Source organism: Corvus cornix, chromosome 2 (genome assembly GCF_000738735.6).
Source record: "Corvus cornix cornix isolate S_Up_H32 chromosome 2, ASM73873v5, whole genome shotgun sequence".
Lineage (NCBI taxonomy): Eukaryota > Metazoa > Chordata > Aves > Passeriformes > Corvidae > Corvus > Corvus cornix.
This window is the reverse complement of record NC_046333.1, coordinates 126560687-126588189: the sequence shown is the minus strand read 5'-3', so window position 1 is coordinate 126588189 and position 27503 is coordinate 126560687. Positions and strand designations below refer to the sequence as shown.

General features: G+C 35.7%; 1 protein-coding gene across 4 annotated transcripts in view; it reads right to left on the bottom strand.

The window, feature by feature from the left end:
- Positions 1-27503, bottom strand: part of RALYL (RALY RNA binding protein like) — a 387237-nt gene that overhangs the window by 281053 nt on the left and 78681 nt on the right. Inside the window, exons 1-2 of one of the 4 annotated variants that reach the window (XM_019289247.3) lie at positions 17401-17486; positions 14692-14751 (exon numbers count right to left, since the gene is read on the bottom strand). The exons of 2 other annotated variants lie outside the window; for them this stretch is intronic. The gene's annotated coding sequence lies outside the window, so the exon portion shown is untranslated. Of the gene's footprint in view, positions 1-14691; positions 14752-17400; positions 17487-27503 lie in introns of those variants that run through there. One more of the 4 variants, XM_019289248.3, reaches the window with a different exon arrangement.

Sequence of the window (27503 nt, the reverse complement as noted above, 5' to 3'; positions counted from 1 at the left end):
GACAAGATGCAGGAACCAGTTTTTTCCACAGGCATCACATGAATATTTTTTGCTATGTTTTCTAGTTATGCAAAACCCCCTAAAATAATCCTTTGGATTTTTTTCTGGGGGAAAAATCAGCCTTAAAAATATATGGTTTTTTAATGAATCATTTAAAAAATATATCTCCCCACATTTCAGAGATATTTACCATACATGTAAATTTTACTAGTGAAAAATATTTTGTCAGCTTCATATAGACTATTCCTGTGGGCTAGCTCTGCATGTATTCAGTTAGTTGTTGCTTGCTTTTTTTTTTTTTCCCCCAGATTGGGCTAAAGCCTTTTAAATTAGACAGAGTTATAGTAAGTGCTCTGGCCCCAAAGGTTTAAAATTTGTTAATCTGTGTGAAATAACAGGTAGTTTGTTCAGGGTAAGCAAAGATAATAATTCAAGTATGAGTATAGCGCCCAAAAGCACAGATTCTTTCTTCAAGCTACCATGGTACAGCAAGATTAGACCTTCCAAATCATTGTGGGATTAGGATAGTTTTTGCTGTGTGTCCAGACAGTTTGTGTTTTCAGATACTAGTGCAGATCCATGTTTGTGATGTGGAACTTGGAGTAAGAAAGGAAAAAGGAGGAGAAGGAAAAATTTCTTCCCTCTGTCAGCCACTGGTTTATGATGATGTCTTCTGGAGAAAACCTTGTGGCAAGTGAACTTCCTGTGTTCCCTCCTTGACTCCCCAAATCAGACCACTACTGTCCACACCTCAGCTGTTGAACACTAAAGCACTTTGTCTTCAGTTATAACTTCGGCAAAGCTGTTGTGTGGGAAGTCAGACCAAGTATTACACATACTGAACAGTCACTTTTCCTTCAAGTGTATCAAGTTTTTTCATCTCTCTTTTAATCTACTCTTCACTACAAAAAAATTTGGTTTAGAATCAAGTTCTACTTTAAAAATATTAATGTTCTATTGAAAAGTATTGCAAGTTATTAGCAAACTGATATTGATTTTTAGCTACAGTTTTGAAGATCTTCCTAAACCCTTAATGGCAAAGCCACAGCAAGACAAGAGGCATGACCACAGCATTTTTTCCCTAAATGAAAGCTTTTTCATGATTACTGCATTGCTTTATTATTCACACTCCTGAATATGTTCTGAATACATAGTTATCTTGTACAACGAATAGTTACCCAACTGAAATCAATACAGGCCAGAAGCAGCATAATATATACTCTTAGAAACCCCAAAGCTAAAACGTTCCTAGGTATGAGGTCCAAGTAGAAAATATTATACCAATTTTGGTAAGGCTACTTAATTATCTGTTAATATAATCTATAAAAGGGCTCTTTATGGACAAGAAGTGCATAAGCACAAACTTTATATCCACAAGAAGTGCATAAGCACAAACTTTAAACAAGAAGTTTAAGCTATTTGTATCAGTAAAGCAGCATTTAAGGTATCATCATCAGTCCAACAAAAGCAGAAAGCGACAGAGGGATTAACAAAACTATTCATGAGAATGACAAATGTCAACAGAGAAAAAGTATCAGTAATGTGGGGGTTTGGCCCATCAAGAATTCTAGAGGTAAATCTTTAACCACAACACGATGACAAATCTTGCATCTGCTGAAGACCTGATCAGATGTGGGACTTCAGTGGAGCTGTCAGTCCTAGGAGACTGTAATATTCTTGAGCTGCCCTGATCTATACGTGGTCAGAACCACCTTGGACTGCAGCAGCAGGCCAGTTCTCCCCAACACTTCTACTCAGATGCATCCCTTCCAAGATTGACCATGTCCCCTTGTTTTAAGTAACTGAAACTTTTCCACTAACAAGAATGCTTTCAGGAAGCCACAGTGGCCATTTCAAAGTGGGCATTTTTTTCCTGCTATGATCATCTTGAGATGTTTCTCAAGTTCCCTTAAAATCTTGTTTTTCTAGGCATGTGTTTCCTCAGAAAAAGCATTATACCGGAGCATCACTGGTATAATATACTCATCATATAGAGATTCAGAAATGTGCAGCCTGATTTTTCACCCAGACGTTGTAGATGATGTTTTTCAGTCTTAGAGTAATACCATCTATATTAGGCCAGTAAGTATTTTATTGAAAATCTTATTAGCAGTATATGCTTATGTCCTCAGCATGACTAAGTTATCAAAAAATATAAGTAACTTCTCATATTAATTAAGTGTGCAAGACCATCTGAAATTTGACAGAACTCAATGGAAAAACTCACATTAGCTCAAATGGGTCTTGGAGGCCCTTAAAATCAAGTAAATATTGTAAGAGTTAACATTTGCTTGTGAGGAAAAAAGAAAAATTTAAGTGGAAATGTGTTTAATGCTTGAATTTATAATGTCTAGTTATGAACCACTTCTGGAGATTACTGTTAAGTAACAGGAAAGATGAGAAAAGTTTGCAGGGCTATCTGATGTCAAACAAGTACTGATTCTTTTTCTGAAGATTATGTACAGCTACTTTTCTCAAAAATCCCTTTTTTTAAAAAGAAAACCAAATACATTAACAGATTTTTAAAAACCTTGCTCTTAGTTTCACGTTTCCACATTTACATGTGTCCAGTACCCCAAAAATTCATTTTGAAATCATCACATCATATGTAATAATAGCTGGAGTAGTTACTGTTATTTCTAGGCACGACTGAGAAACAAAGTCTTTTTTGGCTATTATATGGAGGTTATTTGTGTACTTGCTAGGGCAAAACACATAATTAAAAAAGTGAGAGAGACTAAGTAGTAAAATAGGTGTTAAATGCTACTATTATGGACCACTGAAGTTTATGTTTGCTGATTAAAGTGCAGAAGAGATAAGATGACATGTAAGTAAGCATTCCCAATGTGACAGTGAAATTGGCTAAGCACCAGTATGTATTATCCCCTGAAAGAAAAAACCTCTTGGTTATACTTGTTCTGAGACAAGGTCTGAGGGATGGGCAAGCAGGGACCATCTAAGAGCATTTTACAAGACACTCTATTTGCTCAACTCATACTGCTTCTTTTACCACCTCAGTTTTAGAGAGACTTCTCCATTTTAAACTACTGACTTTAGTGAGTTATGTCTTTAACTCCAGGCATAGTTCATATTTAATAAGAATTCCTGGAAAGTACTTATGTCTGTAGTCAGGCACATTCAGGTCTCTCTCTTGTTACTAGTGCTCTAATCTTCCTCCTAATACATTATTTTTCCCCAAAAGCCCTGCAACTAAGAAGACAAACCTCCACATCCCACTGAAAAATATTGGAGAAGTCATTCAAAACTTGCTTTTATTTTAAGCGCTTGAAGTTTTGCAGTACCAATGATCATCATTTTTCTAAAATTTTATTTTAAAAAGCGACTGTGGAAACCGGTACATCAGTAATGGCAATATTGCTGCCAGATTAAGACAAAGGCTCATAACCGCACACGTCACTTGGCTTTATTTTCCTAGGCAGAATGCTCGAATCTGTTAGGTGCATTTTCTTGGCCCAGTTGAGTTGGCACTGCAGAACTGCAAATCTTGTATAAGTCTTAACTATTATTATCTCTAATGATGCTACCACCATATGTCACAAGTTACTAATTGATAATAACACCAGTAGCAGTAACATTCAGATTTCAGACTAATGATCTTAAAATAGATTCCTCTTGTAATTCTTGCTAAGGAGGGTTACATACTGAATTTATGTAACACTTCAGTTGTCTAGATATTTTGTAATCTTTCTAGAGAACATTTTTTCAATTGTCTTGCCTAGCTCTCATTTGAAACGACTTGACTGCAACTTCATTCCTACTTGAGGTAGTCATCATACCAGCATTAGAGGACCTCAGAATTATGCAAGAGGAAAAAAGTATTCTTATTCTCACCAGAGAAGACCAAGGATATTTAATTACACCCAAATATTTAATTTGGGGAAAGGAGTGTTTTGGGGAGTTTTGGTTAGTTTTGTTTGTAAGTTTTGTTTAATCTAGACGGGAACAGCTTGAAACCCCCAAAGCTATCTATTTACAAAACTAGAAATTACTTGTTGTCCCCTATAAATCAAAAAAATCTATAAAAACACTTTGTCTGATATGAGGTGAAATTACTCTGAAGATCAAGTAAAATTTTCAAATAAAATCTTCCTTTTCTAGAAACTAAATAAAAGAAACACTTCACAATATTTTCAAAATCTTATGAACAAAATATAATCCAACTGAATTTTCAGAAAGCCTTGAATCCCGCCCTCTGAAACTGAAATTCTGTAAACTCTGTCCATCCAAAGTTAAATGCTTGTGTGATTAAGGACAGTCATATAAACTCTGTGGCTTTAATATATCTACTCAAATCTTTGAAATAAATGCATATCGTACCGAAATTAAATAGCTGCTTAGGGCTCCTATTCACAGGTAAAAACTCCTGAACACATAACTTCCAAGAACATACAGGATTACTTTGTAGTCTGAAATTATGAGGCAATAAACATGACTAATTGAGGCTCACAAAGAAGACTCAATTATGCTGTGATCACAGACGAGACATCCTGCCCAGAACCGTACATATTAAAATATCTCTGGTGATGTAGAACCTGGCTGCTGTGTCATCTATTTAATATCTGTTCTGTTTATATTTGTGCGCAACTTTTTAAAATATCAACAATTTTTGTTATGTCAAAATGTTGCTGATTTAGTGACATTATCTTTAATCATTTACTGAGATACTATTTTTCAGCACCAACACATGGTGTTGTTTTTTTCAGTTTTAATTGACATTGCTAGCATGGATTAGAAAACATCTGATTTCTATTTGATATATATTGGAGTTCCATGTCCTTTTCACTTTGTGTGTCTCTATCTGACTTAGCAGAAATTTAGTAGCAATTTAGCATTAAGAAAAAATATGTTTCCTTCTGTTTTCTCTACCACTTGCTAAATTTCAGATGACTGTCTCATAAAAGTTAGGTTTTTAAAGCTGTGTGAGAATTATCTGAAGAGGCTCATGTTCAGGATGGGACCCTGGCCATGGAGCAGGATCTCCACATACACATGCAGGAAGCACAGCTGGGGAGGAGTGTCTGCTCCCTCAGCCAGGGCTAGAACTGTGCTGCACCCCAGGACCCGGAGAGGTCCCCCATGCTGAGCTCCTGGCTCCCTGTGTCCTCATTAGCTAATGTCAAGTGACTTCAGTTCTCTTGCCATTCCCCCTGCAACAGTGATAGGCACATAAGCACATCCTGAATGCAAGGGAAAGGAGAACAGATGGAGGCAGACAGGGGAGCACATGGAAACTGTGGGACCATATTGGCAGTAGTCATAACACATCACCAGCCTGACTGTTGGCATGATCCCTGGAGGCATCCGAGCAAAGGGGAGGGAAGGAGGGATTTGAAGGCGATCATAAAGTAGCCCAACAGGCATTTACAGAAATCTCTTCTCAAGCATGAGGGACAGTGCATAGCAAAGGAGGGCTTGCTGAAATCCATTGTGGAATGCTGACATCAGGAGTCACCTGGGAGCAAGAGTGAGGCATTTGACACCAAATGGGAAATAAGCAGGGAGGAGTGATATTATGAAGGGCCTTGACATTTAGCTATTTAACATCTGATGCAGCACAGGAAAAGCAATATTGCCAAAATGACTGGCTAGCAAAATGTTGTTTGAAGCTTCAGTGTTTATGCATATCTGTAGATACAAAAATGCTGCTAGCTAGGATTTTCTTGCTATTTTCTAAGCCCATGAGAGACTTTTGTCTCTCACAGAAGAGGTAGCAGAGTTATGTAAACAAACAAACACCTGCAGCCTTGAAAAGTCTTGTTTATGATATAGTAGAAAAATATTTTGACAATGGATGTTTTAGGATTTTAGTCAATCACCCCAAGGGGTGGCTGATCTTTTGTCCAATTAGACTATGAAGAAAAAAGTCTATAAAAGAGTTTGTAAAATAATTAAATAAATCAATCTTGCTGCACAATTCCTGTCTGCTGGATCTTCTCTCCTCCTCCCTATGGCTGTGGGACACAGTGATATACCCTAGGGTTGCAGTAATACATATCAACATAGAAATGACATTTGGGTAACACTATTAAAACAGAAAGGTTTGATATTTTTTTTTCTATATTCAAATTAATTTCAAAACCTCCTGCATTCTTCATAAAACAGAAGCATTGAAATATAAACAAAAATAAGGTCATCTAATGAAAGAAACAACTGGCATAATTTGACCAGTTACATTTCACTGCATAATGCCACCATTAATTCTAGCAACATTGCTGGTGGAACAGGCTGAAATTGCCATTTCCAACAGAAAAAATATTTTGGAAGACAACCAAACTTATGAGGGATGTAGGCAGGCACAAATCCATTTAAGCCAGTGATGCAGCACTTGCGTCTGTCAACTGTAATAGTCTCTCTTGATATTTCATGAAGTTTATGACAAACAAATTACAATATGGGAAGAAAGAAAAACTTGCAATGTACTGCACTGAGATATAGATATGGCACAAGAGTTACTTATCAAAACATGCCTGTTCCACTTCATACAACTTCAGTCACAGAAGAGCTCACAGAAAATATAATACAGGCAAAAGATACAAAGGTTTTGAAAAATTTAAATACTGAAGAACACTCTAAACAACAGATTACTTTGCCCTGTATTTAAAGTGCCACTCATAGCACTCATTTTAACCCTCAGTTATCTCAAACTATGTATTTGCAATTCTGATACCTACAAGAAACGTCAGATTAGTCTCTCAAAGACTATTAAGTGATAATTAAGTAGATTTACAAATTATATTTGTCCTCTTTAGTATCTAAAATGGTCTAAAGATTTTTTTTCTATCTACCTTCAGCAACTTACCTTCTATACAATATATCTAATTGTTAAATAAGAAAGAAATTATTCTTTCTTTATAAGAAAGAATTCCGTATATTTAGCAAGCTGTTCTGAAACATCATGTAATACAAAGAAGCTAAATTACTTAACCACTTTTCCTAGAATAAAGTTCCACTGAACACAGGAGAAAATTAACTAATTGCCATCATTTTTTTGGTCTTCTATAGAGTATAATTACCAGTAAGATCAGCTTGGCTTCCCAAACACTTTCATAGATGACCTCAACTTCTCATTTTCAGGTCTTTTCCCAGATAGATACATTCAACATTGACAGGTTGTTTTTCTTCTTGATTTTTCAGAAGTCAAATCAAGCAAAATTTAATTTTAGAGAGTAAAAAGATCCACTAAGTGCTTCCTAATGGAAATACAGCTTGGGTCTCCAATGAATTTTCCCCATCACACCACAGAAGATGGCAATTTTTATCCCTCCTTTGGAAGATTTTCATCCTATTTGCTATAGCATAACACTGAAAAAGTGTTTGAAAGCCTCAAGAGATACAGGATGTCATCTTTTGTTGATAACTAAATTGGTATGCAAAATGGTTAATAAGCTCTTCCTTGACTAAAGGGGAGGAGTTACAGCTCTATAGAAAAAGATGAGTCAGGAACTGCCTCCTGTAGAAAGCAGTCACAGAATATTCTTTGAAAACCAAAGAGCTCCCATCTCATATTAAAAACCTTTCTATACCTATTCCAATAAAGAGACTTTGGTTTCCACAGTTCTGACAAGAAAAAAGCCCAAGCCAATAAATTATTTTTTCTTTCACACTGAACTATTTGCAACACAGAAACTGCAACTTTATGATTAATATCGGTAGAAAAAGATAGAAAAGAGGAAGAAAACAAAAATTTGTCCATTACAGTAATGTACTACTGAATGTGTTCAAAGAAATACTCATAAGGCTGGAATGTTATACTTTAGGAGGTTAAAAATCTGAATGACTTCATACAATTTTTCACTGAAGAATAACTTTTTATCGAAGATGTTACTTTAAGGTTCCTGAACAGCACAGAGAATCCCACTCAGCTGAGAAGCTCAATTCCAATTGCAAGGAACAGTTTAGTTTAGGAGTACACAACTTACCTGTGCTCAGTACATATTAAGGTTTCATCCATCTCCAAAACCCAGCCCTTGCAATAAAATCTTTTATGGTGCATATATATTTAGAGAAACACATTAAAACTTAATATCAGTTGAATTTAGTAACAAGAACAAGGATAAAGCTCATATAGCATCAACTAAAGTCAAATATTTAATATACCCTATTAGCATATCCAGCCTTTAGGACTTAATGACTGTCAGGTAGTTTAATATTCTGGAGCTCTGGTACAGCAGCATAGGGACTGTAAAGCAGCAGTAGAGCTGAAGAGACAGATAATATATTTATTGCTTTCCAATGCTCCCACAGGCATGGAGTGCGATGTACAAATACACTCAGTTCCACAGATCTATCAGATCAGGTGATTAGGCAAAATTCTGAAGCAAGCAGGAGTACTGTTACAATTAGAAACAAACAAATGTTACAATTTGAGACCAAGAGAAATTAGAAGCCCCTGGCAGAGGTAATTGCAGTAAGAATTTATAAGCTTTGGATGCACTTTTCTGATACACATTGTATTTAATTTTAATCACAATAAGTGTACTTCCACACTACCCTCAATATTGTGTGTTTTATGTATTGAAGCATCCCTTTTCAAAAGAATAGCTAATATTTTAGTCCATTACAGAGTGTGCAAGAGCATAAGATTGATACCTAGTTTTCATGTTTTTACAGTAGACACTGGCAAGAAAGTGGCATACATTATTGTCATTTCCGATAATTATTTTCATTGGTGTAGCCTAATTCAAAAACCTCTTCTCTGATATTTATCAAAAATAGAAAATATTATCTGGAAGTTAATGAAATAAAAATTATGTTGTGAAAACAGCTGGAAATAAAACACCACCCTACCTTTAAAAATAAACACAAAATTAAGTTGTGAGAACATGTATTGGAAAACTGGTCTAGAAGGTAATATCAGAAGTGTGGAAATAGCAGAGCACATATTAACCACAGCATCTCATCACCCCACACTGCCTTGTGATTGAGGCAGGGCATGCCTCTAGTCATCCCTCAAAAACAGTACTCCCAAGGGTCTACCTGAATGAGTGTAGCAGGCACTCAATATTTATGCTTTCATATTACCTAACACATGCAAGGAAGTGGATCCCTACCTCATTTAAAACAAACTTTTCTGCCACCATATCCATCTTTTTTCCCACATTATTTCACTCTTGAAGGCTCCCTAGACTCTGAGCCTCTCAACTAAAATCGACTGAGACAAATCCAACCTCTGAAGTTTTAGCAGAAGTCTGAGTCTTTCCACTCTAAGAAGTAATACAGTACACCTCAGCACTGTAAGTGCCTCCAGACCAAGTTTCTGTTTCAATATACTGACAACCATGTGGAATTGAGGAAAAAATAGATACCTAAGGATCAAAGCTGTTCTAGCATACCCTTGCCTCCTTAGAGAAGAGATCACATGAAACATGAAAGCCTTCCGGCAGATTTTCTCTCCCTGATCATTCAGCCACTTGTTGCCCTCCAGGAGGCCATAAAATTTTTCTACAGTGGAGCTGTTCATTTCTTTCAGCATCGTGTAAAATTCTCCCAGGACATAACTCTGGTAGGAGATACATTTCCAGGGTCTGTGGCATGAATTCTACCTGTTGCCAGCAGCTGCCAAACTGGCAGGACCCAGTTAGGAAATACAGCTTAGAGGCTTTTACACTCTGGATCTCAGTCATTATCAAAATTTCACTCAACCCAGGTTTTTAGCTCCCCAGTAATTTCATGCATTCAAAATAATTGTTAAACTGACCATGATTTGTACAAGCAAGTTCTCTAAATATGGAAAGCTGGAGATCTTATACTAAGCAATGCATGGCAGTTATTTTAGGGAAGTGAGCGCAGCAAAAGATACCACTGTAAATAATAAAAAAAAAGCACATTTGTTGGACATGTAAGGCTAAATCATTAAATGTGGTGAAACTATTATGAGCTTTGATAGCACCTATATATGAAACATATGTATGCATAGAAAGATTTGTTACCTGTGTCACAATAGTGCCCTTTTTCCCCAAATCCCTTCTCTTCCCAAACTGGTTCTAGCAGATCTCTGGGGGGAAAATAAACCAAAACCAAACCAACAAACCAGAAACCGAAAAAACCCCCCTACTTGTGTTTGTGTATTTCTGTTGTTCTCTTCAGCTTGAAAGAAGCAGAACTCTTCCTCCAGTTAAGGGAACTTCCGAGCCACATGACCAGTTCTGTGGCATCTGGGCACCTCAGCCCGTCTGTTCATGCATATGTGTGCAGTACAGTGACAGCTTTACTGCGCATTAGTCAAGCATCATGTAGCACATTTCTTGACAGAGGCAAAAGCAGTTTATGACTTGAAGCAAATAATTTTATCCCAGGGGCTTCTAAGAGCCAGGCAAAAGGCCAGGGCTTAGGTCAACAGCTTGGGAGTTTGGCAAATATTTCCTATCATTATTTCTTTGCAAGGGTCTGTCACCTGATTGAGTTGAAGAATGGGACCATTTGTTATGAGAGACAAGGCACTTGGAGACAACAAATATGGAGTTGCTGTGGCCATGAGCATGGGTTATTTAAGGGTAGAATCACAGAGCCTCTGAGACTTGAAGTGACCTCTTAAGATCGTCATGTTCACACCACCCTCTCTTCTCACTCAGGACCAGCTACAGTCAGTTGCCAGGTTTGTGTCCAGATGGCTTTTGTATATCTCCAAGGCTGGAGACTCCACAAAGCTTCTGGGCAATCTCCCTGGGCAGTCTATTGCTTGCCACTAAAGTCCCTGTGTATACAGGGCTACCAGGAAAAGGAGACTTTCCCTCAGTATAAATTCATGTCTACAAACTGACACAGGCAGCAGGTTAAGCAGCCTGTATGAAGTCAGAACGCTACAAAAGCTCCCTCCAGCTAAAGGTAAGGGCAACGTTATGTGGTACCATAAACCCTTTAACCGCCCAGAAGTTATACATACAAAGCAAGGTGCAGTGAACCCTAAGCTAACACTAAGCAAGTTATCCCCCAGGATTGCATCACCCTGCTGTTTTTCTGCAGGGAAAGCACATACATGTATTAAACACAACTAGATAATACTCTTTGAAGCTGCCCATAGAGAGAATTGCTTTGGTACCACTGAAATGATACCTTAAAACATCACTACTCATGACTCTGATTTTTCTGGACATTTTAAAGGATAGCAAATTTTAAAAAATTAAACATCTTAGAGATTGACTGATAAAGGCCAATCTTCTGTAATAGATTCCACAGTGTATTAGAAGACTGTATCATTAATATGAAGGAAAAAAACAACCACAGAAAAATGGATTCTAGCACACAGACAAGTAACTCAGATTTTTCAGTAAGAAACTCCATACCTATTTAACTGTCTCTTCACTGACAGGAATATTTTATATCCCACTACAATTATCCATCAAGTACAGGAATACTAAAAATGTTTTACAAATACTTCATTCTTCTAAGTCAAGCATTTCTTAGAGAAATAAAAAATCCTGCCAGTTGCACTCTAAAGGTCATGCAAGCTATAAAGTCTAATAAAAAATTTCCAGATGGCAGCAGCCAATTTCCAATAAGATTTAATTTGGTTAATTGACTGTCTTATTTACTAATTTATAGCAGTATGCAGTTCATTTAAATTAACCTCATTTGCTGTCATGATTTAAGCAAGGTTAAACAACCTGGGATTTTTTTTTTTTAATTGTGTGTAGGAATGACAGAGTCTACTATATAGTGACATACTAATATAGCCATCAGAGTCCCTCCTTTTTTTCTGGTTTTTTTTTTTTGGTTGGTTTTTTTTTAGAGAAAAGAAATATAGGAAATATTGACTGCATCAAATTAGTTTAAAAACTATTTAAACACAGAAAATTCCTGTTATAATTACATTAATCTTTAAAAAAAACCCAAACAACAAACCCCTGGGTTAGAAGGGAAAACAAATGGGCCAACTAATGGGAATACGGAACTGACCTCAGCTGAGGGCTCGTACAAAACCAAATTGTCTAATGCATATGGTCATCAGTATTTCAGCTGTAGCACCAAGTCCTCCCACCTTGGTTCTGCAAAAAGTTAATCCACAAAATCAGCTTTAAAAACCTAATTTTTCTACCCTTTTTCGACATTCACTGGAAGGATAGAAGAAATCTCTTTTTCAACCCAAGCCCTGGTGACAATTAGCTAGTTCTCAAAGGAAGTAAAAGAAAAAGAAAAAGGCAGTACTAGGTTGCAATACGATATTTGTGGACTTCTGATTGCTTATCAGATTAATCTGGGGCAGTGCTTTGTTTAATCCTGAATTACCTTGGAGTTTCCCTCAGAGAAAGAAGCTAGCCCTTGAAGTTATACAAAACTTTTCCATTCCTACAGACTCTTTTGATTGAAGCTTTTGTCTGAAAACTGAAACTTCCTTCTGAGGAAAAAGTTGCAGACCTTAATGAGATGCCTTGTCTTCCTTTCTTGGAAAAGCAAGAGTGGCAGCCTGGAAAGCCTGCAGAGATGGGGCTGGATGCACATTAGCTCCTGAACCCCAGGCATATCTGTCCCACTCAGACCACTTCTGGTCATGGTGCTGATCAGAAGTTGTGGAGAGCATAGGAGAGAAGTGGCTGGAGCATTTTCTAGTTCTTGAATGGCACAAAGTTAGAAGAATAAGCTTTTTCTCTGCTCACAATGTGTTCATTGGTGTTCAATGACAATGTCCTTGCTTGCAAGGTATTTTAATTTCAGAAAGGATTTTGGGGTTTAGTTTTGCCACTGGGTTTTAGATTTCTTCTTTGCCTTTTCCAGTTCTCCAGAGGAGGAATTTTTTTTTTTGGTTTTAGTAGTGAAACCTACAAGTACAAAACAACGTAAGTGGAAGAATCTGAAGCTTGAAGAAAAAGGTTCTACAAACTCCAAACCCTTTGTTTTTAAGTCCCTGACAATGACTACTCTCAGAAATATCTATTATAAAAGACCACATTCTCCCGTCTATCACATAAAACTTCATTAAAAAAAAATTTTAAAATCTAATACACCTATAAACAGTACAGCTGGCTTCATTTTTAATGGGGCTTGATATATCTCCACATTAGGGAGCTGTTTCATACATAAGTGTTTTTATGAAATGTTGGCAAGAAACACGCATACAACGATGAAAATGTTGTGCAAGATGACTTATTGGAAGGTCAAGGATTGCTGTGACCATGCTCTGCTCACTGCAGTTCTCAAGTTTTCCTGACATTTATAACAAGTTCTACCCTTAAAAGTCAATCTTCCCCAAAACTCGAATCTAAAATCCCCTCAATATGTATAAAAAGCAGACTGTGCATCAACCTAAAGCAGGAGAGGCTATATTCATATTAGCATACCTGCTGTAAACTCTGAGGGCTATAGGTGCAGCTATGACAAGACTGCTAAATAACTCATTTGTACCTGATGCTGCAGAGATACCTGCTGCTCACAAACAGCAAAGATCTGGCTTGGATGTTGAATGTCCTTTGCCTTCATCACCTTATAAGTTTCCTAAATGCATTGATGACTTCAGAAAGTAATGATTTACTTATTCTATGCAGTGGGAAATCTTTCCTAGGTGCCTGAGCTAAGATGTCGCACTTCAAAGTGTTTTTAATGGGCAACTGCAAAGCAATTTCCTGCACAGAATTTGGTAGACTATTTTCCTTCATCTTTTTCTTGTTTTCAACTAGTATTCTATTACTGAGAAATAAGAAGCTCTAATTTCCAAACCAGCACTCAGAAATGCCTCGGCAGTGTGTTAATGCACAACTGGAGAGGAAAAAGTGGCTCCTGCCAAAGAGGGCTCCTTCCCAGATTTCCTGTCTGAAACGAACATTCTCCAGCTTTTGAATGAAAGTTGACAATGTAGTGAAAACACCGAGGAAATATATTAAGAAAAAGTAGCACTCTCAGAGTAAATGTCATGCAGCTCTGCCTAAAACACATGCTCAGTACCATCTGTTGTATACAACCTGTGTGTCTCAGCTGCACTCTCAGCACATTACTGTTCCTCGGGGCATCACTGGGTGTTTTCTCACTCAGAAAATGTTGGATGTGGAATTGGATCGGTGGTATATTGAGATAATTCAGGGTGTAACACATTCATCTGATGAATTTGAAAAGAATGTCGGCTTTGGAAACACAAGAAAATTGATTCAGCACCCCACTAGATATATTTTGAACATACAGGTAGTTTTAGCCAGGCTCAGATTTCAGCCTGTGAGAAACTGGCACAGTAAGGCAGACACGGCAGTGATTTTCTGTTCTCATTTTGCTTCCGTTATTGCCAATAACAAGAGAGTAGAAGAAGCACAGTGCTTCTGCAGATGATATAACTGAAGCTATCTTTAGGAACATTGGGCAGTAAGGAAAAGAGTATCTCTTGATTGATAAATTGCATTCTTAAATGACCCCACTAGTTCAACTGCTAAAATATATGCTCTGAAATAGGTATTGTCAGGCAAAGTGATACAGGATTAAGAAGTGCTTTATTGTAAGGATTCTCCCTCTATTTCTTCCTAGTTGATATTTATCAGTCTTTTAACCTTTTAGGTTGGAAATTTTCCTCGTCTTAAATTGCCTGAACAAATACACAGACTTCAATATTTCAGCTTTTGTTTCCTTGAATTCCGGTGGTAATTTTCCTGCTAAGAAATACAAGATAAGACTGCCAGAATGTATTTGGAAAATACAGTGGCTTCAATTTTGAATAACTAATCAGAAAGGATGTTTAAAGTTTATGATACTTACATGTATATACATAGTGCTTACTATTGTTAAGAGGTTGTAAATGTGTATCCACTTGGACATCTGAAAATGGAAAAGCCACAACAGTTTTAGCAGTTCTCGGTTATATTTTCTTCACTGTTCTCTAACCTATAAATATAAATTCTACAATCTGGTTTTTTGCCATTATATGTTTGGATTTTTTTTACTATTTACAGTGGTAAATTTTCCCATTTGTTAGTTTTTCTCCATCTGGCTCTGTCAGTCACAGTTGTTTTTTATATTTTGGATCAGCATGAGCGGCAATCATCATATTACTTAAATATTTATTGTTTAATATGGAAAAACACATATATAAAAATTAAAAACTGTGCCAAAAAACAACTATTTCTCTGAAAGTTTTAACAGAAATACCCCAAAGTCTTCCCATGTTGTTAACTGTAATTTCTCTGTTGGCTTGTTTAGTTTTCATCTATTCTATTTCTATGTGCACAGTCTCTTCCTACTGTCAGTATCTTCTTCACCTCATTTGTTTTCACATGCTACCTCACCTGTCCACAGATCTCCTCAGATGCTAACTTCTTGACAAATGTACTGCTGCAGATCAGTCATAACACCTTCCTTTTCTTTTAAGCCAAGATATGAAAGTATAGGTTCTCCTCAAGTACCCACCATTCCTCATTTGCTTAAATCCTCCACTTCATTTTCTAGACTCACACAAACTCTGTGGGTGGAACACTTAACACAAAGTATTTATATTCAGCATCTACTGTCTCAGAAAAGTTTACCAATAAGAATGACTCCATGAACGTTCTTTAGGCTCCTTCTCTCAGTATCTTCCTTTTCTTTTCTTTTTTTAAATTTATTTTATATTATTTTTACCTGTGTCAAATCATGAAGTTGCAGGAAACTCTCCCATAGACTAATACCTACAAGTGAATTATTTGCCTACCATCTTTCTATGTAACTATGGAAAACGGCAAAAAATTCTAATTTCACCTGTATCAGAAATTGGCACCTTGAGCCAGAAGTCAACTTAAACATCGGGGTTTTTCGTCTTTTATCTCTAACATTAGCTACTTGTGATCATTTTAACAAAAGTATATTACACAGATAGATCCATTAAAAATTTTAGTGAATGCCCTGCATCTGTTCTCGAGAGGGGTTGATCTGATCAAGATGGGTAAAAGACTTATTATATCTCTTCAGTCCAAGCACTACTTGATTTTTATAAGAGCAATTAAATCTGGAATAGTTTTTATTTGCTGTCTTAACTCAAACTCCTTATTTATTTTTACTGGGCAAACCTTTGGCATTATCTTGACCATAAACTTCCCTCTCAAATCTGTAGTATACTAGTCACAATCTTTTTGACAGACCTTCCTGCTACAGGGGTTTATCTCCACTCTACAAAATAGTGATTTAATGTCCATTTTTTGGTATGTTGTAATTTATTTGGCATTCCGAGCCATCAGTCCTGCCTATTTATTAAGTTACATTAATATTGTCCTGACCCCTATATGATTCTGTTATGATGCATGATGACAGAGGTTCCTGACAAGTCATCTTGTAGTTCATTTAATTCTAAGAAAAGTTTTGCCTGTTTCCACATTTCTGCTACATTTGGTCTTCTGCAACTTAATGCAAAGCATATAAATTCCAATAGTAATTTTACACTGACTTTCATTATTTTAGGATTCAGTGTCAGTCTTTTGCATCATTATAAAATAATTATGCAGAGAGAAGGAGGCAAAAACAATGCTGGGAATCAAATTACAATCTGGATCTTCTTTTTGCATCTTAAGAATGAGAATGTGCTAAATGCTCTGAATATATAACTTGACTGAAATGCATATGTTACATGTAAGTGGGAATGCAACTTTCAAGTGTCAATGCACATCCTGGATGTTTATTTCTACATAAACAGAACCAGAACATATGGTCAACCAATAACAGTATATCAGCAAGTATGTTTTACTCCTGAGACCACACCATGAAGAGAATGTGCAATCATATGCTCCTTCTAGATATTGATTCTTGTCCCTATTCAGCTGTCTAGGTACAAAAACAATGGGATGCTTTTTAGAGAAATAGCAATATTGTTGATTTCAGTGTCAAACTACTAAGCCTTGAAATACGTTCTCCTGTGATTGCGCTCAAAATAGGAAAGATAAGATGTGCTAAGAAAAAAGTTTACTCTTCTCTATATCTCCTCTAATTTGACTTCCATCCCTTAAGCTACTTGAGAAGAGAGTGATGCCTTCTTAAACTTCTTAGAAAAGAGAAAAAATATGAGTACTGCACATCACCAACATAGCTTTTTCAGTTAAAAGGCAAAAGTCTAAAAGCTATAAGGACATTATTCGAATCCTCTGAAAGACAAAGTAAAGGTTTATTAGCTAAAACAGTAAATTTTGTCTGAAACATTTAAAATATTTATTTCTGGAAGAAGTTAGAGAAAAACAAAAAAAAAAAACAATCCCCCCCACCCTGATAATTCTAGAAAAATAATTGTTCTCTCACATTCAAAATTAGGCCAGTAGCCATAAAAATGAGTAATTAGGATGCATAAAAGATGGTAATGAGCAGAATATGATGCAGATGCAATTAGTATGATAAGAATGTAAAAGCAAGGAAAATAATATTTCATAAATTTCAGATTTTATAGAGGAAAAAAAGTGTAAGCAGTCAGAGAAATAACTACATTTTCAATGGACTACTTAAAATACAAACCTCATTCTTATGGTATTCTGTTTATGAGTCTCCCAAGCAAAATAAAGAAGAATGGACTCCTGGTTTTCAAGGCTATGTGTGGGAAAAACAGCACTGTTAAAAAGACTGTTTAGTTTCTGTATCTGAAAATTCCTTTTCCAACCCTTATTTGTGCCTGTCAGAAATGAGCTCTCTTGGCTGGCAGTTCAATGTACCAGCAGTAGTCCATCTGGCTGGAAACCCTGAGGAGGAGCTACATATTTGCAGATAAAACAGGCAGGACTGCAGTGAAGCTAATAGACGCAGGCAAAATGACATGGTGAACTTTCATTTTTAAAGAATGGGCTATGACATAAAGATGCAGAAAGTAGAATGAACAGAGAGAAAAAGAAAAGAGACTGGATTAAATTCTATTTGAGGATGTCTAGTTCAACCTACATATAAATTACAATACCAAGAAGACCATTGCCATGGTATTTTAAGAGAGTATATATCTGTGAAATAACAACATGGCCATAAGTAGTAACCCAAACACTACTACATGGTTGTTTCTATGACCCTATTGAAAGGTGAGTGCTACTATAGCCAGAATCATGTATATTTTTATTTTCATCTGTTTAGTCACACAGAATTACTGACTAGGTTTTGGTGCTATATAGCATGCTGTCATCAGTTTCACTGAATAATGTATCCAGAAGAAAAATTTTGTGGGAGTACAATGTAGGCATATAAAATGCCTTTTAAACATTCTGTAAATCATCTTTCTTTGCTACACTTACAAAATTTGGGATTGTGTACATGCCTTCCTAACAGGATTCACAAAATTCTAGGTCCTGGGACTGAAATATTCTTTCTCTCTGTTCAAGTCTAGATGTAACTCTTCTGTTTAAAACCATAAGAAATAGAGCAAGAGAGAGAATACAGGGATTTCTTAACGTTTTTCAGAGGAACATTATGTAATATATATGTTATGTATATAATTTTCCTGTAGGGAAAAATTTTGAGTTTTACACTTCTTACTAACTTCAGCCAAAACATCAGGATCACAACACTATACAGGGTTGGGATCACAAAGTCATTCTGAACTGAGAGAAAAATTTTCAGTTAAATGATTTAAATTCCTAAAATTTTAGCGGCATAACAGCAGAAAGTTTGAATTTTTCAGAGCTGAAATTTCAATACTTCATTTTTCCTGGTTTTCATCTTTGCTTCATAAAGCACTAAATGCAAGTAGTACTAAAATCAGTACTTAGTTATTTGTGCAACCACAAGGTGTTTTCCTACAGCACAGCTGCAAAGAAGTACCACTGTGCCTCATCTGGAGTCTGCCAACCTTATAAAGTGAAAAAGTTCCCAAACAGTGCAGCACTGCCAAAAGACTTAATTTTATGATGTCTCATGATATATTATTTCTCTTAAAATTTGTAGCACAAAGATCTGCAAATTACTGGAATATTTTGTTTTCAGTTTGAATGGATTAATGTCTGAAGTTTATGGTTAAAGTTTGTGGCTGAGTCATAAGCAAAATACATGTTACAAACTCATATCAAGTGACCAATCAAAACATTAATTATATAACCATTTTAAAAAAATCATGACTTTGGAAGGTTAATTTTTTATTTTATTTAAAAGAAAACAGGTTCAGGAATTTTATTATAATTGAACGAATGCTACAGCAGATTCTTGTGATTCATTAAAACTCATATTTCACCTTTCAGTCTGCAACTGTGCTCTGTAATCTGCTGAGGTCCTCCAAATCAGTGGTCAGAAACAGAATAATTATTGTTCCTTCTTATTTAACTGCATTCATCTGAGGAGCAGAATTAAATATTTATGCTCCTTAAACCTTTTTAAAATAGAGTTATTGATACAGAAATTAAAATTGCATTTATAATTTTTGTCTCGCCTATACTTATAGCAGAAACCTTTAAAATCTTCATAGCATTGCCATTTGCTTAAAAAATGAATCTGGGTTCAACAAGTAGAATGCTTGAAGAGATGTTAGACTTAGAAAATAATTACTGCACTCATCAACTCCTGTAGAGGTTTTCTAAAACCTATCCCCATAGATTTAAGTCAAATCTTCATGGGGTAGAACTGTTCCCATTAATCAGAATGTATTTTAAAAACACAATGAGCTTTGGAATTGTGTCTCTGTTCCTTGGAAGAAAGCTCTCAGTCTTAGGATTTAAATTCAGTGTTGTGGTATTAAAAAATCATTTTCAGTGTTGTCATCAAAATTAAGGAAAGGTCTCCAGTGCCTTTTTTCGTCCTTAACACCTTTGTGAAGATGTAGAAGTTGGAGAGAAATTTCACTTAAAGTAAACTGAGACCAAGAGAATTAAAGCAAATGAGGGGTTTTCCCCATTTTAGATGACAGTGAATGTTTTCAAATGTGTCAGTATTTCAGATTTGTGGCAACCTAGACTGGTATCTAGCAAGTTTAAAGCATATATGCTTTCCATGTATTGGGTCCTAAATTAGAAATGAGATCCTGAGAACTTACATTCACCTACCTATCACATTATAATATTGTTGTGGTTTGATTCACAGGCCTGATGGCTACTAAGGTACTATTCTGCTTTCAGCACTATTTAATTCTCTCCCATGATCTTTCAGACCCAGAATTTTTTCCTGTCATTTATCTTAGAGATTCTTATGATGGTGTTACTGTAAATAAGGCAATTGCCTGAAATTACAAGGAAGACTTCCCAGTCGTATTTTATTATGTAGCACTGGATTTTTCCAGAAAGAAAAATATAAAGAGTTGTATGAGTGAGAAAAAAATTTGTTTATTATTATTATTTTTCACAGAGAGATATATCTGGGGTGTTTTCCAATATAACTTTTTTTCTTTTTTAAAGGTTATTGATAAAAGATAAATAGATGTTATGGACTTACCAGGACTGTGCTTGATGAGCTGTACTACTGAATACACAAAATTTAGAAAACACGGTTGGAATGTCTATACCTAGAACTTAAATCAGTCAATAATATCAAGTCCATCAATGTCAAATAAATTATTATCCCCATATTCTGTAACACATGGCTTCCTTTTTTTTCCTGTGCAAACATCCTTTAATGAAGAATATCTAAACTAAAGGGATTTTCTGGATGATAGAGTACCGTATGCTCTGCTGTCACCGGCAGCCAGTGATCTGTTTCGTAACACGTTCAGGCTCCTCAAAACTCATTTGAGGAAACTAATCCAAAACCTGATGGCAATAATTTTCATGAGACTCCTTCCAATGCCTCTCTGAAATGAATATATTTTTATATGTAGCAGCACTGATGTTAATGATCTTTTTAATTCCTTAATGGATATGTGGACAACATGATCAGATTTCACTTAGGCTGAAATGCCCGAGATAGTTCTGCTGTACATTTGTACTGTTTTGAATACCTACACTATAAACTTGAGTTTCTGGAATCATCAGCATTGCAGCACTGCCAATCCTTTATCTGCATTATAAATAAGGTATGTATAGAGGTTAACACAGTGGGGATAGTTGTAGTAAATTTGGATGCTGATAAAATTAACCTCTGGACTGCACTGTGAAATCCTTGGGTACAGGCTACCCTCATGTATGGTTACGTTCTGAACACAGGAGAAGGCATAAAATACTTGGATTCAGCTTATGACCTGTGATCAAGTAATGTACACAGAACTTTTAAAACAGGTGTGCGACCAGGAACATAGGAAAATAAAAGGTAGAAAAAAGGAAAAAAGAAATTAAAGAAAATCAAATACAATATTTGGGGGTTTCGCTATTGAGTTATCCAAATTCTTTTACTCCAGCTAAAGGACATCCAATTTTTCCTATCTGAGTCCCCTGCATTTTTATACATCCTAATGTTCATTTTCAGCAAATGAATCCCTCTAACATAATCCTTTTTTCTCATTTACTCTTCTAATAATTATATTGTAATGAAGTTCAGAGAAATTAGAAGTACAGCAATTCCTTTTTCTATGAAACCAAAGCAAATTCTTCAAAATACCTCCACTTCATTCCATTGGAGTTTGGCACTGCAGAGTGTCAAACCTAGCAGTTGGTTATTTACTAGTTTCCTATACTGTGACCATGACCCACCATACAAAACTCCCAATTTCACTTGATAGAATGTGCATACCTGCATATTATTACGCTTTTACTTTTGGAAATTAGGAACATGGCATTACATCAAATGTCTACTTTTCAGTCTCCACCAGCGCTGTTGATAAATTAATTTATAAATCCCTACTCTATTGTGCAATTTCTTCTATTGGGATTTTCCTTACTGTTTTTCAGGTTCACCACCAGAGGAAGAAATTCAAAGTCTTAGCTCCCTGATACAGGTAAGGATGGCAAGATTAATTTTACATGGTAGGGTGTGCACATTCAACCACGACTAACAATTAAAAAAACATTAAAAAACCCCAAGATCTGTATTGCTGAGACATGAAAGCTCAACCACTGACCTTATGCAGATCTATTCAAAATCATATATCCATCTGACTGGGGCAATTGGGGATGTCTTTGTAATCATCTCCCTAGACTTGAGTATGAACAGTATTCCTTTCATGAGGAAATCAAAGACAATAACGCTGCTTATAACATGGGTGAATAACATTAAATATTTGAATAATCCCTCTGGTTTCCCTCTGAAAATTCTAATGAGGCAACAGCTACTTTCATGTATCATCACAGCTTATTTTTTCAATAACGACAATACAGAATCAATAAAATAAGTACAGCAGGAAAAAGTCTTACATAAGAGGGAATCTCAGTCATTCAATAAAGGAAAATGTTCCTGAATTCTTTAATAGATTCTACGTCTACCCACTCCTTTGAAAATGTGAATTTTATTTCCTGTTCCTTTAAATAGAAATGCTCACTTTTGTAGTATGATTTTGAATACTTTTTTCCCTTTCTTTTTACCTAAAGTTTTTCTATCTATTTATTTATATGTACCCATAAGCTTGTTTGCACAGCTCTGTAATGTATGGCCAAAGTAGGTCACTAGCAGGTAATGAAACTAAGAATTTATTCCCAGGTAAATGTATCAGTTAGGTACTGTTCTGAGTAATGTATCACATGCTCATCAAAAAAAAAAACCTGAGAACTGTCAATTTGATGAAGTACAACTCACATCTCATTAATGTTGAGCACAGAAGCAATATTCCGCATCAAAAATGACTGCTAAAATATTTGCAATTACCAGCTGTTCAGAATTCATTTTATATAGATAAAAAACATGTCAAATTTAATTTGTCACGTGTTTTTCTGTCATATTTCTTTTTCTTGCAATGTACTGAAAAGCTATCAAAACCCTCTCACTCTTGTCCCAGACCAGTATCATATAGGCAAAAGGGAACGGCAGAAATGATATGTATCCAGATACAATAGCTACATAGACAGATAAACTTCAGAAAGGTTCTTCACTTTAAAATTTTTACAGACTATTTTATCTTAGAGCATTTGTCTTTCCCAGAAGGATGGTCAAAATTGTGTTTGTTCGGTTTGGGTACTGCTGCCAGGGGTAAAATTAATAAATAGTATCTCAATATATATTAATTGCTAGCTTTTCTGTAAAAAAAATATTCAAGACTACAGATTTTAAATAAGGAGAAGACACAAAACACACACTTATTTGAGAATATGGGGCAGTATAGGGCCTATAGGGTGATGTTGTGGAGAGAACTTGGCTGCTCGATCTTGAACAGGTCACAGAGGAAGTGAGAGCCTGAAGCATTCTAAAGGCAAAAACTATTAGTTTAAAAAAACTGAATAATATTTGTATAATGAGTGCTTTTGTTACATATGGAAGACTTGTAGGGGTCTGGTAAAGACTTAAGTTGCACACCAGAGGCCGAGTTGCAGAAGGAAGCAAAAAATTTATACCAGCCCAATAAGGTCCTCCTTTACACTGATGTTTGGGGAAGGTAAATGGAGCTGATTATTCCCCTTTATTCTGTGCTTATGAAGCTACAACTGGAGTACTGTGCCCAAGCTGCAGTTCTCTAGTACAAACTAGAACAATCAAACTGGAACAAGCCCAATGGAGAGCTACAAGGATGGTTTGAGATGATATAAGAGGCTGAAGAGCCTGAATTTTTTCAGCCTGAAGAAATGTCTGTAATCTTGTGTCCCTGAAACAGATTGTGCCAAGGGTCCTCAGATCCACTGCATCTGTGCATCTAAAGGCATACATGCCCCAGCAGTATAGCTGAGATGACATTGCACCCCTAAAGGATGAAGTAAACCCATCTGATTTTGGATATGTGTGTTTCAATAATTTTAAGCAACCTGCCTTAGAAAGCAAAATTTAACATGACTTTTTTTATTATTTTAAAGAGGGGTGTGGGTCAATTTCATTTAAACTGAGTGTAGTGGTTCGGTTCAAAATATCCATTACTTACTTAACAAAAATTCAAAATCAAAGCCTAATTTTTTCCTGTCAATTCCCATGAAAGGTCTTTTATTATTTTGCCCTATCTGACAAATGGGAATACAAAGAAAAAACCTACTACCCAAGAAACTGCAAGACTGCTAATAAATCTCTTTTATTTGTTAGTATCCTTCGCTATTATTTCCAAAATCCATTTTCTTTTCCTTTTCCATCAATAAGGTTTTTGTTCCAGACTGAGAGCTCACAAGAGGAGAAAACATCAGCTTTCATGATTGCCCAGTAGAGGTATTTAGTTTTTCCAGGTTTCCAAGTAAAGGTTGAAACACATTTATTGATTAAATTTATAGGGGATCCTCTAGATATTCTCAACATAGCCTTCTTTGTTACTGATTCTTAGCAGAAAGGTTATAGCTTATTTTTATTTCATAAAACAAGACATGCATAAAAGAGGATTCCCTACCATCCTGTTATTTTAAAGCAATTCTCGTGGGATTGGGAAGTTCAGTCCTTCGCTAGTTATTTTTTCAAATACTAGGAATAAGGCTGTAGCAACTAAACTAAATATAAGTTCAGTAGGTCTTCAGGTTTTATGCAAGCTAATTTGATAGGGTCTGCTTGAAATAAGAAAAAAAAATGAGATCCCTTATTTTTAAAATGTCTCCACTTGGCTGTAACTAGAATTCAAATGTTTAGCATTTTCTCTTTGTTTCAGGCCTGATTGCAGTGTAAAGCTAGTGTATGTCTACAAATATCCCAGTATTATGACTTGTGACTTCAGACCCTCTCCTGTGGTTCAGCATTCATATTCCACCATGAGGACTTCTCTTTCTTTAGCTAGACATAATGTGGTAATGAGACGCTTCTCTACAACTCTACAGTTGACTTTGTCCCACATTGAACTTTGATTATTGTTATTATTTCTTTAGTATTAGCAGTGGCTGTATGTCTTTAATGTGAAGAAAACTTTTTGACCTAGAAAGGCTTCAGTCTAAATTGTAAAGACAATTTAAGTATTAAAAACAAACACAAAAGAAAACAACCCTCCAAAATTGCAATGATATCCTTTCTTTTTGTCAATAAACTGTTAAAATATGCTGTGTGGTCATAGCATGCATTCAGTAAATAAAAGAAAATATTTAATTCTGTGAGGTGTTTGAATGTCACTCAGTTCAGCTTTTTGTTGAAAAACCTGTACATTCTGTTGTTGGGCTCCTTAGGCACATAGCAATGCTGGTGCCTTCACTGGATGATCAAAACTTTTTAAAAGTGAAGAATGACAAATGATGAACAATAGACGGCAAATATGCTTCTTTCCTCTAATGCATGTGTTTACATGCACATGAATTCAAATAGACCTTCCCAAAAACATATGCGAGGCAAGTCACACTCACATGGATTCTCATAACTACTGAGCACACTGGTGGGTATTGATTCAGCTGGCATTTTCAATTGTAGCAAATGCTTACAAACACTGTGCTAGCAATACCTCAGACAATGTGAGATTGAAAGATGTTTTATATGGTTCAAATGTACATATAAAATTACCTTCTTCCTATTTTCATTCTTGTAAGAAACCTTACCTGGGCACAGTTTACCTTGAATGAATAAAGAAACACTTAAATATTCTTTTCTCTGCTCCTGATAATGGATTGCTTTTGTCTTTTTTTTTTTTCCTAAGTAGTTGAAGAAAATCTCCAGTATTCCACACACCATAATTTATTTCCTAGCCATAGTGAATTATTGCTCCATTTACCAGTTCCTTAATCAACATCTACATCTAGCAGTCAGGGCAGATGGGGTTCATAAGCCATATTAAGTTCTGATTGCTTATTTTATCTGGATGGGATGTGAACATACTGTGAGTTCCTGTTATTGGGTTTCCTTCTCTGTATTGTATCTGGGCTTTCCTCCTCTGAAATTCAAGAATATGGGCTCAGTTCAAATATGGGTCCAACAGCCTATGCAAGCTAGATGCCCACATAACAGCATTTTTGTGTCCAAATATCATTACATAGACAGATAGCTGTGTTATTAAAGAACGAAGATTCTTTGAAAAATTGTCCACAGTCTTGACATGCCCTTATTTTAGATGCCAATGAGTTGCCTCAGATGTCAGGATGTGCATTTCTCTCTCTTTCCCCAATGTGTTTCTAAATGTAACCCCTTTGCATCACACTTGAATTAGATCATCCCAGAAGTATGGAGCATGTTCTTATCCTCCAGACATCCCATTTCCAGAAAGATGACTGTGGTGGATCACCATTCTAATATTCAACTACACGGATAGGCAGTTTTTTTATTGAAAGCAAAAGCTGATTAGAATTTGACAGGTTTTAGTGTTCTCTGCACAGGTATTCCTCACATGAAAGATTATCTAGCTCTTAATTCCTCAGGTCTGATGGAATAAACATACCAGGAAAAAAAAATGCATTCTTTCTATTCAAGATGTCTGGTTTAAGTGGGTTTTTTCCAGCTAGATTTCTGCTTATGTGAACTGTACTTTACAGCCCCCACTACCCTGCACCCTCTCTATGATTAATAAGCACAATATGCTAAAATTGTTCCACTCCCTAATATACTCTGCATATTGAAAATAACATTCAGAAAAATAGAGCCTCCAGGAGAAGATTATTCAAGGTCTCCAGATCAGAAAATCACACTGCATTTTCAGTAGCTGTCAGTCTTTAAAGTGAAAATAAGCAAGAAAAACTAAGCTTCAAGAAAAATCCTGGGTCATAGAGACTCTTAGTAAATATTTTATAAAAGTTGTTACTGTCTAGACAGAAATCTGATGTAAGGGTTGCATACCATTAGCCAAAATAATAATCAATATGACAATTTTGGCATGGAAGCATAAAGTTGACTGCAACAATATCAATAACAGCATGAATCATCATGTCCTACTATGCTAATTATGCTTCTAACTTTAACCATTAATACCTGCATAAAATATAAATTAAGAAGAGATCCTTTACAGCTGTCATTAGCCAACAACTAAATATCTACCTTTCCTGAAAGTACTGGATGTTTTATTAATGCACTGCATTGGTAGATTACATGAGTAGATAAAAAGTCCTTCTCTTTTTAAAAAATCTTTTCATAATTTTAAATCAGATAAAGCCTTAATAATGAGCTGACATATATTTATATGCTTTAAGCAGCTTACACGATGAGGTTGCTGTACATATCCATTTGTTATCCATTTTAGCTTACTCTGCTCTTCAGTTCATTGTCAGCTTTGGATATTTCAAAACAAGTTATCATATGAGAAGCTTTTCAAACAGCCTCTTCCAGACGCCCCAAATACACCACTGATAAGGTGGAGACACATGCAGACAAAAAAGTAATTTATAGCAATATATGTTCTTCTCACTACAGCTAATGTTTTAGTAAAATGGTTTAGGAAAAAAAAAAAGGCTCTAGAAATTCTATGTAATATAAAACTTGTACTGGTGATGTATAATGTAGTCACTTAGCTGCTGAAAGGGGTCTCATATTCTACCATTTTTTACTTGAATATGTCACAGTTAAATGTTCAAAAAGTTTTCCCTATGGTCTTTCCTGGCATTCAGCCTGAACTCAGAGTATGCAAGAAAAAAATATTTTATGCATTATCATAAGTATAATCACAAATGTTTAAAACAGTAATTGTTTACTTTGGTAAAAAAATATAATTATGGTTTGAGGCAGTTCTGATACTCTGAAGCAAACTTTGTCTCACAGATTTTATTTTC